The sequence below is a fragment of the Triticum urartu genome, chromosome 3 (genome assembly GCF_003073215.2).
Source record: "Triticum urartu cultivar G1812 chromosome 3, Tu2.1, whole genome shotgun sequence".
Lineage (NCBI taxonomy): Eukaryota > Viridiplantae > Streptophyta > Magnoliopsida > Poales > Poaceae > Triticum > Triticum urartu.
In genome coordinates, this window is record NC_053024.1 from 727,313,314 (window position 1) to 727,322,551 (window position 9,238).

Here is a 9,238-nt window from a genome sequence, read left to right on the forward strand (position 1 = left end):
ATCGGATGAACCACGATGTCAAGGACTTAATCAATCCCGTATGCAATTCCCTTTGTCTAGCGGTATTGTACTTGCCCGAGATTCGATCATACGTATCCCTATACCTTGTTCAATCTCGTTACCGGCAAGTCTCTTTACTTGTTCCGTAACACATCATCCCGTGATCAACTCCTTGATCACATTGTGCACATTATGATGATGTCCTACCGAGTGGGCCCAGAGATACCTCTCCGTTTACACGGAGTGACAAATCCCAGTCTTGATTCGTGCCAACCCAACAGACACTTTCGGAGATACCTGTAGTGTACCTTTATAGCCACCCAGTTACGTTGTGACGTTTGGCACACCCAAAGCACTCCTACGGTATCCGGGAGTTGCACAATCTCATGGTCTAAGGAAATGATACTTGACATTAGAAAAGCTTTAGCATACGAACTACACGATCTTTAAGCTAAGCTTAGGATTGGGTCTTGTCCATCACATCATTCTCCTAATGATGTGATCCCGTTATCAACGACATCCAATGTCCATGGTTAGGAAACCGTAACCATCTATTGATCAACGAGCTAGTCAACTAGAGGCTTACTAGGGACATGGTGTTGTCTATGTATCCACACATGTATCTGAGTTTCCTATCAATACAATTATAGCATGGATAATAAACGATTATCATGAACAAGGAAATATAATAATAACTAATTTATTATTGCCTCTAGGGCATATTTCCAACAGTCTCCCACTTGCACTAGAGTCAATAATCTAGTTCACATCGCCATGTGATTAACACTCACAGGTCACATCGCCATGTGACCAACATCCAAAGAGTTTACTAGAGTCAATAATCTAGTTCACATCACTATGTGATTAACACTCAATGAGTTCTCGGTTTGATCATGTTGCTTGTGAGAGAGATTTTAGTCAACGGGTCTGAACCTTTCAGATCCGTGTGTGCTTTACAAATCTCTATGTCATCTCCTAGATGTAGCTACCACATTCTATTTGGATCTATTCCAAATAACTGTTCTACTTGGAGCTATTCTAAATTGTTGCTCCATTATACATATCCGGTATCTCTACTCAGAGCTATCCGGATAGGTGTTAAGCTTGCATCGACGTAACCCTTTACGACGAACTCTTTTACCACCTCCATAATCGAGAAAATTCCTTAGTCCACTAATTACTAAGGATAACTTTGACCGCTGTCCTGTGATCCATTCTTGGATCACTCTTGTACCCCTTGATGACTCATGGCAAGGCACACTTCAGGTGCGGTACACAGCATAGCATACTGTAGAGCCTATGTCTTAAGCATAGGGGACGACCTTCGTCCTTTCTCTCTATTCTGCCGTGGTCGAGCTTTAAGTCTTAACTTCATACCTTACAACTCAGGCAAGAACTCCTTCTTTGACTGATCCATCTTGAACACCTTCAAGATCATGTCAAGGAATGTGCTCATTTGAAAGTACCATTAAGCGTTTTGATCTATCCTTATAGATCTTGATGCTCAATGTTCAAGTAGCTTAATCCAGGCTTTCCATTGAAAAACACTTTCCAAATAACCCTATATGCTTTCCAGAAATTCTGCGTCATTTCCGATCAACAACATATACTCATCGGAAATTCTATAGTGCTCCCACTCACTTCTTTGGATATACAAGTTTCTCATAAACTCTGTATACACCAAAATCTTTGATCATCTCATCAAAGCATACATTCCAACTCCGAGATGCTTACTCCAGTCTTTAGAAGGATTGCTGGAGCTTTGCATACTTATTAGCATCTTTTAGGATTGAAAAAACCTTCTGGTTGTATCACATACAACCTTTCCTCAAAAAAACGTCGAGGAAACAATGTTTTGACATCCTATCTGCAAGATTTCATAAATAATGCAGTAATCGCTAATATAATTCCAACAGACTATTAGCATCGCTACGAGTGAGAAAGTCTCATCGTAGTCAACTCCTTGAACTTGTCGGAAAACATCTTAACGACAAGTCGAGCTTTCTTAATGGTGATACTTACCATCATTGTCCGTCTTCCTTTTAAAATCCATCTGTACTCAATAGCCTTACGACCATCGAGCCGTTCTGCCAAAGTCTATACTTTGTTTTCATACATGGATCCTCTCTCGAATTTTATGGCCTCGAGCCATTTATCGGAATCCAGGCCCACCATCGCTTCTCCATAGCTCGTAGGTTCATTGTTTTCTAGCAACATGACTTCCAAGACAGGATTACGTACCACTCTGAAGTAGTACACATCCTTGTCATCCCACGAGGTTTGGTAGTGACTTGATATGAAGTTTCATGATCAATATCATAAGCTTCCACTTCAATTGGTGTAGGTGCCACAGGAACAACTTCATGTGCCCTGCCACACACTAGTTGAAGAGACGGTTCAATAACCTCATCAAGTCTCCACCATCCTCCCACTCAATTCTTTCGAGATAAACTTTTCCTCGAGAAAGGACCCGATTCTAGAAACAATCCTTTATTGTTTTCGGATCTGAGACAGGAGGTATACCCAACTGTTTTGGGTGTCCTATGAAGATGCATTCATCCGCTTTGGGTTCGAGCTTATCAGCCTGAAACTTTTTCACATAAGCGTCGCAGCCCCAAATTTTTAAGAACCGATAGCTTAGGTTTCTCTAAACCATAGTTCATTTGGTATCGTCTCAACGGAATTACATGGTGCCCTATTTAAAGTGAATGTGGTTGTCTCTAATGCCTAACCCATAAACTATCGTGGTAACTCGATAAGAGACATCATGGTATGCATCATATCCAATAAGGTGCAGTTATGATGTTCGGACACACCATCACACTATGGTGTTCCAGGCTGTATTAGTTGTGAAACAATTTCCACAATGTCTTAATTCTGTGCCAAACTCGTAATTCAGATATTCATCTCTATGATCATATTATAGATATTTTATCCTCTTGTCACGACGATCTTTCAACTTCACCCTGAAATTACTTGAACCTTTCAATAATTCAGACTCGTCATTTATCAAGTAAATATACTCAACATCTACTCAAATCATCTGTGAAGTAAGAACATAACGATATCCACTACTCGCCTCAGCACTCATTGGACTGCACACATCAAAATGTATTACTTCCAATAAGTTGCTTTCTAGTTCCATTTTACTGAAAACAAGGCTTTCAGTCATCTTGCCCATGTGGTATGATTTGCATGTCTCAAGTGATTCCAAATCAAGTGAGTCCAAACGATCCATTTGCATGGAGTTTCTTCATGCATATACACCAATAGACATGGTTCGCATGTCTCAAACCTTTCAAAAACGAGTGAGCCCAAAGATCCATCAACATGGAGCTTCTTCATGCATTTTATACCGATATGACTTAAGTGGCAGCGCCACAAGTAGGTGGTACTATCATTACTATCTTATATCTTTTGGCATGAACATGTGTATCACTACGATCGAGATTCAATGAACCATTCATTTTAGGTGTAAGACCATTGAAGGTATTATTCAAATAAACAGAGTAACCGTTATTCTCCTTAAATGAATAACCGTATTGTGATAGACATAATCCAATCATGTCTATGCTCAACGCAAACACCAATCTCGATGGTAGAGGGAGCGTGCGATGCTTGATCATATAAACATTGGAAACACTTCCAACACATATCATCAGCTCACCTTTAGCTAGTCTCCGTTTATTCCGTAGCTTTTATTTCGAGTTACTAACACTTAGCAACCGAACCGGTATCTAATACCCTGGTGCTACTAGGAGTACTAGTAAAGTACACATCAACACAATGTATATCCAATATACTTCTATCGACCTTGCCAGCCTTCTCATCTACCAAGTATCTAGGGTAAATCTGCTCCAGTGGTTGTTCCTCTTATTACAGAAGCACTTAGTCTCGGGTTTGGGTTCAACCTTGGGTTTCTTCACTAGAGCAGCAGCTGAATTGCCGTTTCATGAAGTATCCCTTTGTTCCCTTGCCCTTCTTGAAACTAGTGGTTTCACCAACCATCAACAATTGATGCTTCTTCTTGATTTCTACTTTCGCAGTGTCAAACATCGCGAATATCTCAAGGATCATCATATATGTCCCCGATACATTATAGTTCATCACGAAGCTCTAGCAGCTTGGTGGTAATGACTTCGGAGAACCATCACTATTTCATCTGGAAGATCAACTCCCACTTGATTCAAATGATTGTTGTACTCAGACAATCTGAGCACAAGCTCAACAATTGAGCTTTTCTCCCTTAGTTTGCAGGCTAAGAAAATCATCGGAGGTCTTATACCTCTTGACGTGGGCACGAGCCTGAAATCCCAATTTCATCTCTCAAAACATCTCATATGTTCCACGACGTTTCAAAAAACATCTTTGGTGCCTCAATTCTAAACCGTTTAACTAAACTATCACGTAGTTATCAAAACGTGTATGTCAGATGTTCGCAACATCCACAGACAACGTTCGAGGTTTAGCACACTGAGCGGTGCATTAAGGACATAAGCCTTCTATGAAGCAATGAGGACAATCCTCGGTTTACGGACCTAGTCCGCATAATTGCTACTATCAACTTTCAACTAAATTTTCTCTAGGAACATATCTAAACAGTAGAACTGAAGCGCGAGCTACGACATAATTTGCGAAGACCTTTTGACTATGTTCAGGATAATTAAGTTCATCTTATGAACTCCCACTCAGATAGACATCCCTCTAGTCATCTAAGTGATTACATGATCCGAGTCAACTAGGCCGTGTCCGATCATCACGTGAGACGGACTAGTCATCATCGGTGAACATCTTCATGTTGATCGTATCTACCATACGACTCATGCTCGACCTTTCGGTCTTCTGTGTTCCGAGGCCATGTCTATGCACATGCTAGGCTCGTCAAGTTAAACCTAAGTGTTTTTGCATGTGTAAAACTATCTTACACCCGTTGTATGTGAACGTAAGGATCTATCACACCCGATCATCACGTGGTGCTTCGAAACGACGAACTGTAGCAACGGTGCACAGTTAGGGGAGAACACTTCTCGAAATTTTAATGAGGGATCATCTTACTTACTACCATCGTTCTAAGCAAATAAGATGTATAAACATGATAAACATCACATGTAATCAAATAATAGTGACATGATATGGCCAATATCATATAGCTCCTTTGATCTCCATCTTGGGGCTCCATGATCCTCTTGTCACCGGTATGACACCATGATCTCCATCATCGTGTCTTCTTGAAGTTGTCTCGTCATCGACATGCAAGTCGTGATTCCCTTGACAATAACATGATCAATCTCATACATCACATATATCATTCATCACATCCTTTTGGCCATATCACATCACATAGCATACCCTGCAAAAACAAGTTAGACGTCCTCTAATTGTTGTTTGCATGTTTTACGTGGCTGCTATGGGTTTCTAGCAAGAACGTTTCTTACCTACGCAAAAACCACAACGTGATATGCCAATTGCTATTTACCCTTCATAAGGACCCTTTTCATCGAATCCGATCCTACTAAAGTGGGAGAGACAGACACCCGCCAGCCACCTTATGCAACTAGTGCATATTTGTCGGTGGAACCGGTCTCACGTAAGAGTACGTGTAAGGTTGGTCCGGGCCGCTTCATCCCACGATGCTGTCGAATCAAGATAATACTAGTAACGGCAAGCATATTGAACAAAATCAACGCCCACAACTACTTTGTGTTCTACTCGTGCATAGTAACTACGCATAGACCTAGCTCATGATGCCACTGTTGCGGAACGTAGCAGAAATTCAAAATTTTCCTACGTGTCACCAAGATCTATCTATGGAGAGACCAGCAACGAAGGGAAGGAGAGTGCATCTACATACCCTTGTAGATCGCTAAGCGGAAGCGTTCAAGAGAACGGGGTTGATGGAGTCGTACTCGTCGTGATGCAAATCACCGATGACCCCGAAACTTGTCCCGATGGCCGAAATAGCACTTCCTATATATAATTCTTTACCTCCGGACCATTCCGGAACTCCTCGTGACGTCCGGGATCTCATCCGGGACTCCGAACAACTTTCGGGTTACCCCATACTAATATCTCTATAACCCTAGCGTCACCGAACCTTAAGTGTGTAGACCCTACGGGTTCGGGAGACAAGCAGACATGACCAAGACGACTCTCCGGTCAATAACCAACAGCGGGATCTGGATACCCATGTTGGCTCCCACATGTTCCACGATGATCTCATCGGATGAACCACGATGTCAAGGACTTAATCAATCCCGTATGCAATTCCCTTTGTCTAGCAGTATTGTACTTGCCCGAGATTCGATCGTCGGTATCCCTATACCTTGTTCAATCTCGTTACCGGCAAGTCTCTTTACACGTTCCGTAACACATCATCCCGTGATCAACTCCTTGATCACATTGTGCGCATTATGATGATGTCCTACCGAGTGGGCCTAGAGATACCTCTCCGTTTACACGGAGTGACAAATCCCAGTCTTGATTCGTGCCAACCCAACAGACACTTTCGGAGATACCTGTAGTGTACCTTTATAGCCACCCAGTTACGTTGTGACGTTTGGCACACCCAGAGCACTCCTACGGTATCCGGGAGTTGCACAATCTCATGGTCTAAGGAAATGATACTTGACATTAGAAAAGCTTTAGCATACGAACTACATGATCTTTGAGCTAAGCTTAGGATTGGGTCTTGTCCATCACATCATTCTCCTAATGATGTGATCCCGTTATCAACGACATCCAATGTCCATGGTTAGGAAACCGTAACCATCTATTGATCAACGAGCTAGTCAACTAGAGGCTTACTAGGGACATGGTGTTGTCTATGTATCCACACATGTATCTGAGTTTCCTATCAATACAATTATAGCATGGATAATAAACGATTATCATGAACAAGGAAATATAATAATAACTAATTTATTATTGCCTCTAGGGCATATTTCCAACATGAAGATGAGTAAGACTCAAAGATTGACCACGGCAGAAGAAAGAGGAGGGACGAAGGTCGTCCCCTATGCTCTTGTCATAGGCTCTATACGGTATGCCATGCTGAGTACCGCACCTGATGTGTGCCTTGCCACATGTCTGGCAAGAGGGTACAAAGGTGATCTAGGAGTAGATCACCAGATAGCGGTCAAAATTATCCATAGAGGAATAAGGAAATGTTTCTCGGTTATGGAGGTGATAAAGAGTTCGACGTAAAGAGTTACGTCGATGCAAGCTTAACACCTATCCGGATAGCTCTGAGTAGAGATACCGGATACATATAATGGAGCAACAATTTGGAATAGCTCCAAGTGGAACGTGGTAGCAGCATCTACGATATGACATAAAGTTTTGCGAAATACATTGGGATCTGAATATGGCAAGACCCGTTGACTACAACCTCTCTCACAAGCATAACATGATCAAACCCAGAACTCATTGAGTATTAATCACATAGTGATGTGAACTAGATTAGTGACTCTAGTAAACTCTTTGGATGTTGGTCACATGGCGATGTGACCTGTGAGTGTTAATCACATGGCGATGTGAACTAGATTATTGACTCTAGTGCAAGTGGGAGACTGTTGGAAATATGCCCTAGAGGCAATAATAAATTAGTTATTATTATATATTTCATTGTTCATCATAATCGTTTATTATCCATGCTAGAATTGTATTGATAGGAAACTCAGATACATGTGTGGATACGTAGACAACACCATGTCCCTAGTAAGCCTCTAGTTGACTAGCTCGTTGATCAATAGATGGTTACGGTTTCCTGACCATGGACATTGGATGTCGTTGATAACGGGATCACATCATTAGGAGAATGATGTGATGGACAAGACCCAATCCTAAGCCTAGCACAAAGATCGTGTAGTTCGTATGCTAAAGCTTTTCTAATGTCAAGTATCATTTCCTTAGACCATGAGATTGTGCAACTCCCGGATACCGTAGGAGTGCTTTGGGTGTACCAAACGTCACAACGTAACTGGGTGGCTATAAAGGTACACTACAGGTATCTCCAAAAGTGTCTGTTGGGTTGGCATGAATCGAGACTGGGATTTGTCACTCCGTGTAAACGGAGAGGTATCTCTGGGCCCACTCGGTAGGACATCATCATAGTGTGCACAATGTGACCAAGGGGTTGATCACGGGATGATGTGTTACGAAACGAGTAAAGAGACTTGCCGGTAACGAGATTGAACAAGGTATCGGGATACCGACGATCGAATCTCGGGCAAGTATCGTACCGCTAGACAAAGGGAATTGTATACGGGATTGATTAAGTCCTTGACATCGTGGTTCATCCGATGAAATCATCGTGGAACATGTGGGAGCCAACATGGGTATCCAGATCCCGCTGTTGGTTATTGACCGGAGAGTTGTCTCGGCCATGTCTGCATGACTCCCGAACCCGTAGGGTCTACACACTTAAGGTTCGATGACGCTAGGGTTATAGGGAATAGATATACGTGGTTACCAAATGTTGTTCGGAGTCCCGGATGAGATCCCGGACGTCACGAGGAGTTCCGGAATGGTCCGAAGGTAAAGATTTATATATGGGAAGTCCTGTTTTGGTCACCGGAAAAGTTTCGGGTGCTATCGGTAACGTATCGGGACCACCGGGAGGGTCCCGGGGGTCCACCAGGTGGGGCTACCTGCCCCAGAGGGTTGCGTGGGCCAAGTGTGAGAGGGGACCAGCCCCAGGTGGGCTGGTGCGCCCCCCCCCCCACCAGGGCCCAAGGCGAAGAGAGAAGGGAAAAAGGGGAAACCCTAGGCTCAGATGGGCCTAAGGCCCACCTAGTGGTGCGCCCCCCCTCTCTCCCCCCTTGGCCGCCCCCCTAGATGGGATCTAGGGCTGGCTGCCACCCCTAGGGGTGGAAACCTAGGTGGGGGCGCAGCCCCTCCCCTCCCCTATATATACTTGAGGTTTTGGGCTGCCATACACACGAGAACATCTCCTTCTTGGCACAGCCCTACCCCTCTCCCTCCTCGTCTCTTGCGGTGCTTGGCGAAGCCCTGCTGGAGTACCACACTCCTCCACCACCACCACGCCGTCGTGCTGCTGCTGGATGGAGTCTTCCCCAACCTCTCCTTCTCCCCTTGCTAGATCAAGGCGTAGGAGACGTCACCGGGCTGTACGTGTGTTGAACACGGAGGTGTCGTCCGTTCGGCACTAGGATCATCGGTGATTTGGATCACGACGAGTATGACTCCATCAACCCCGTTCACTTGAACGCTTCCGCTT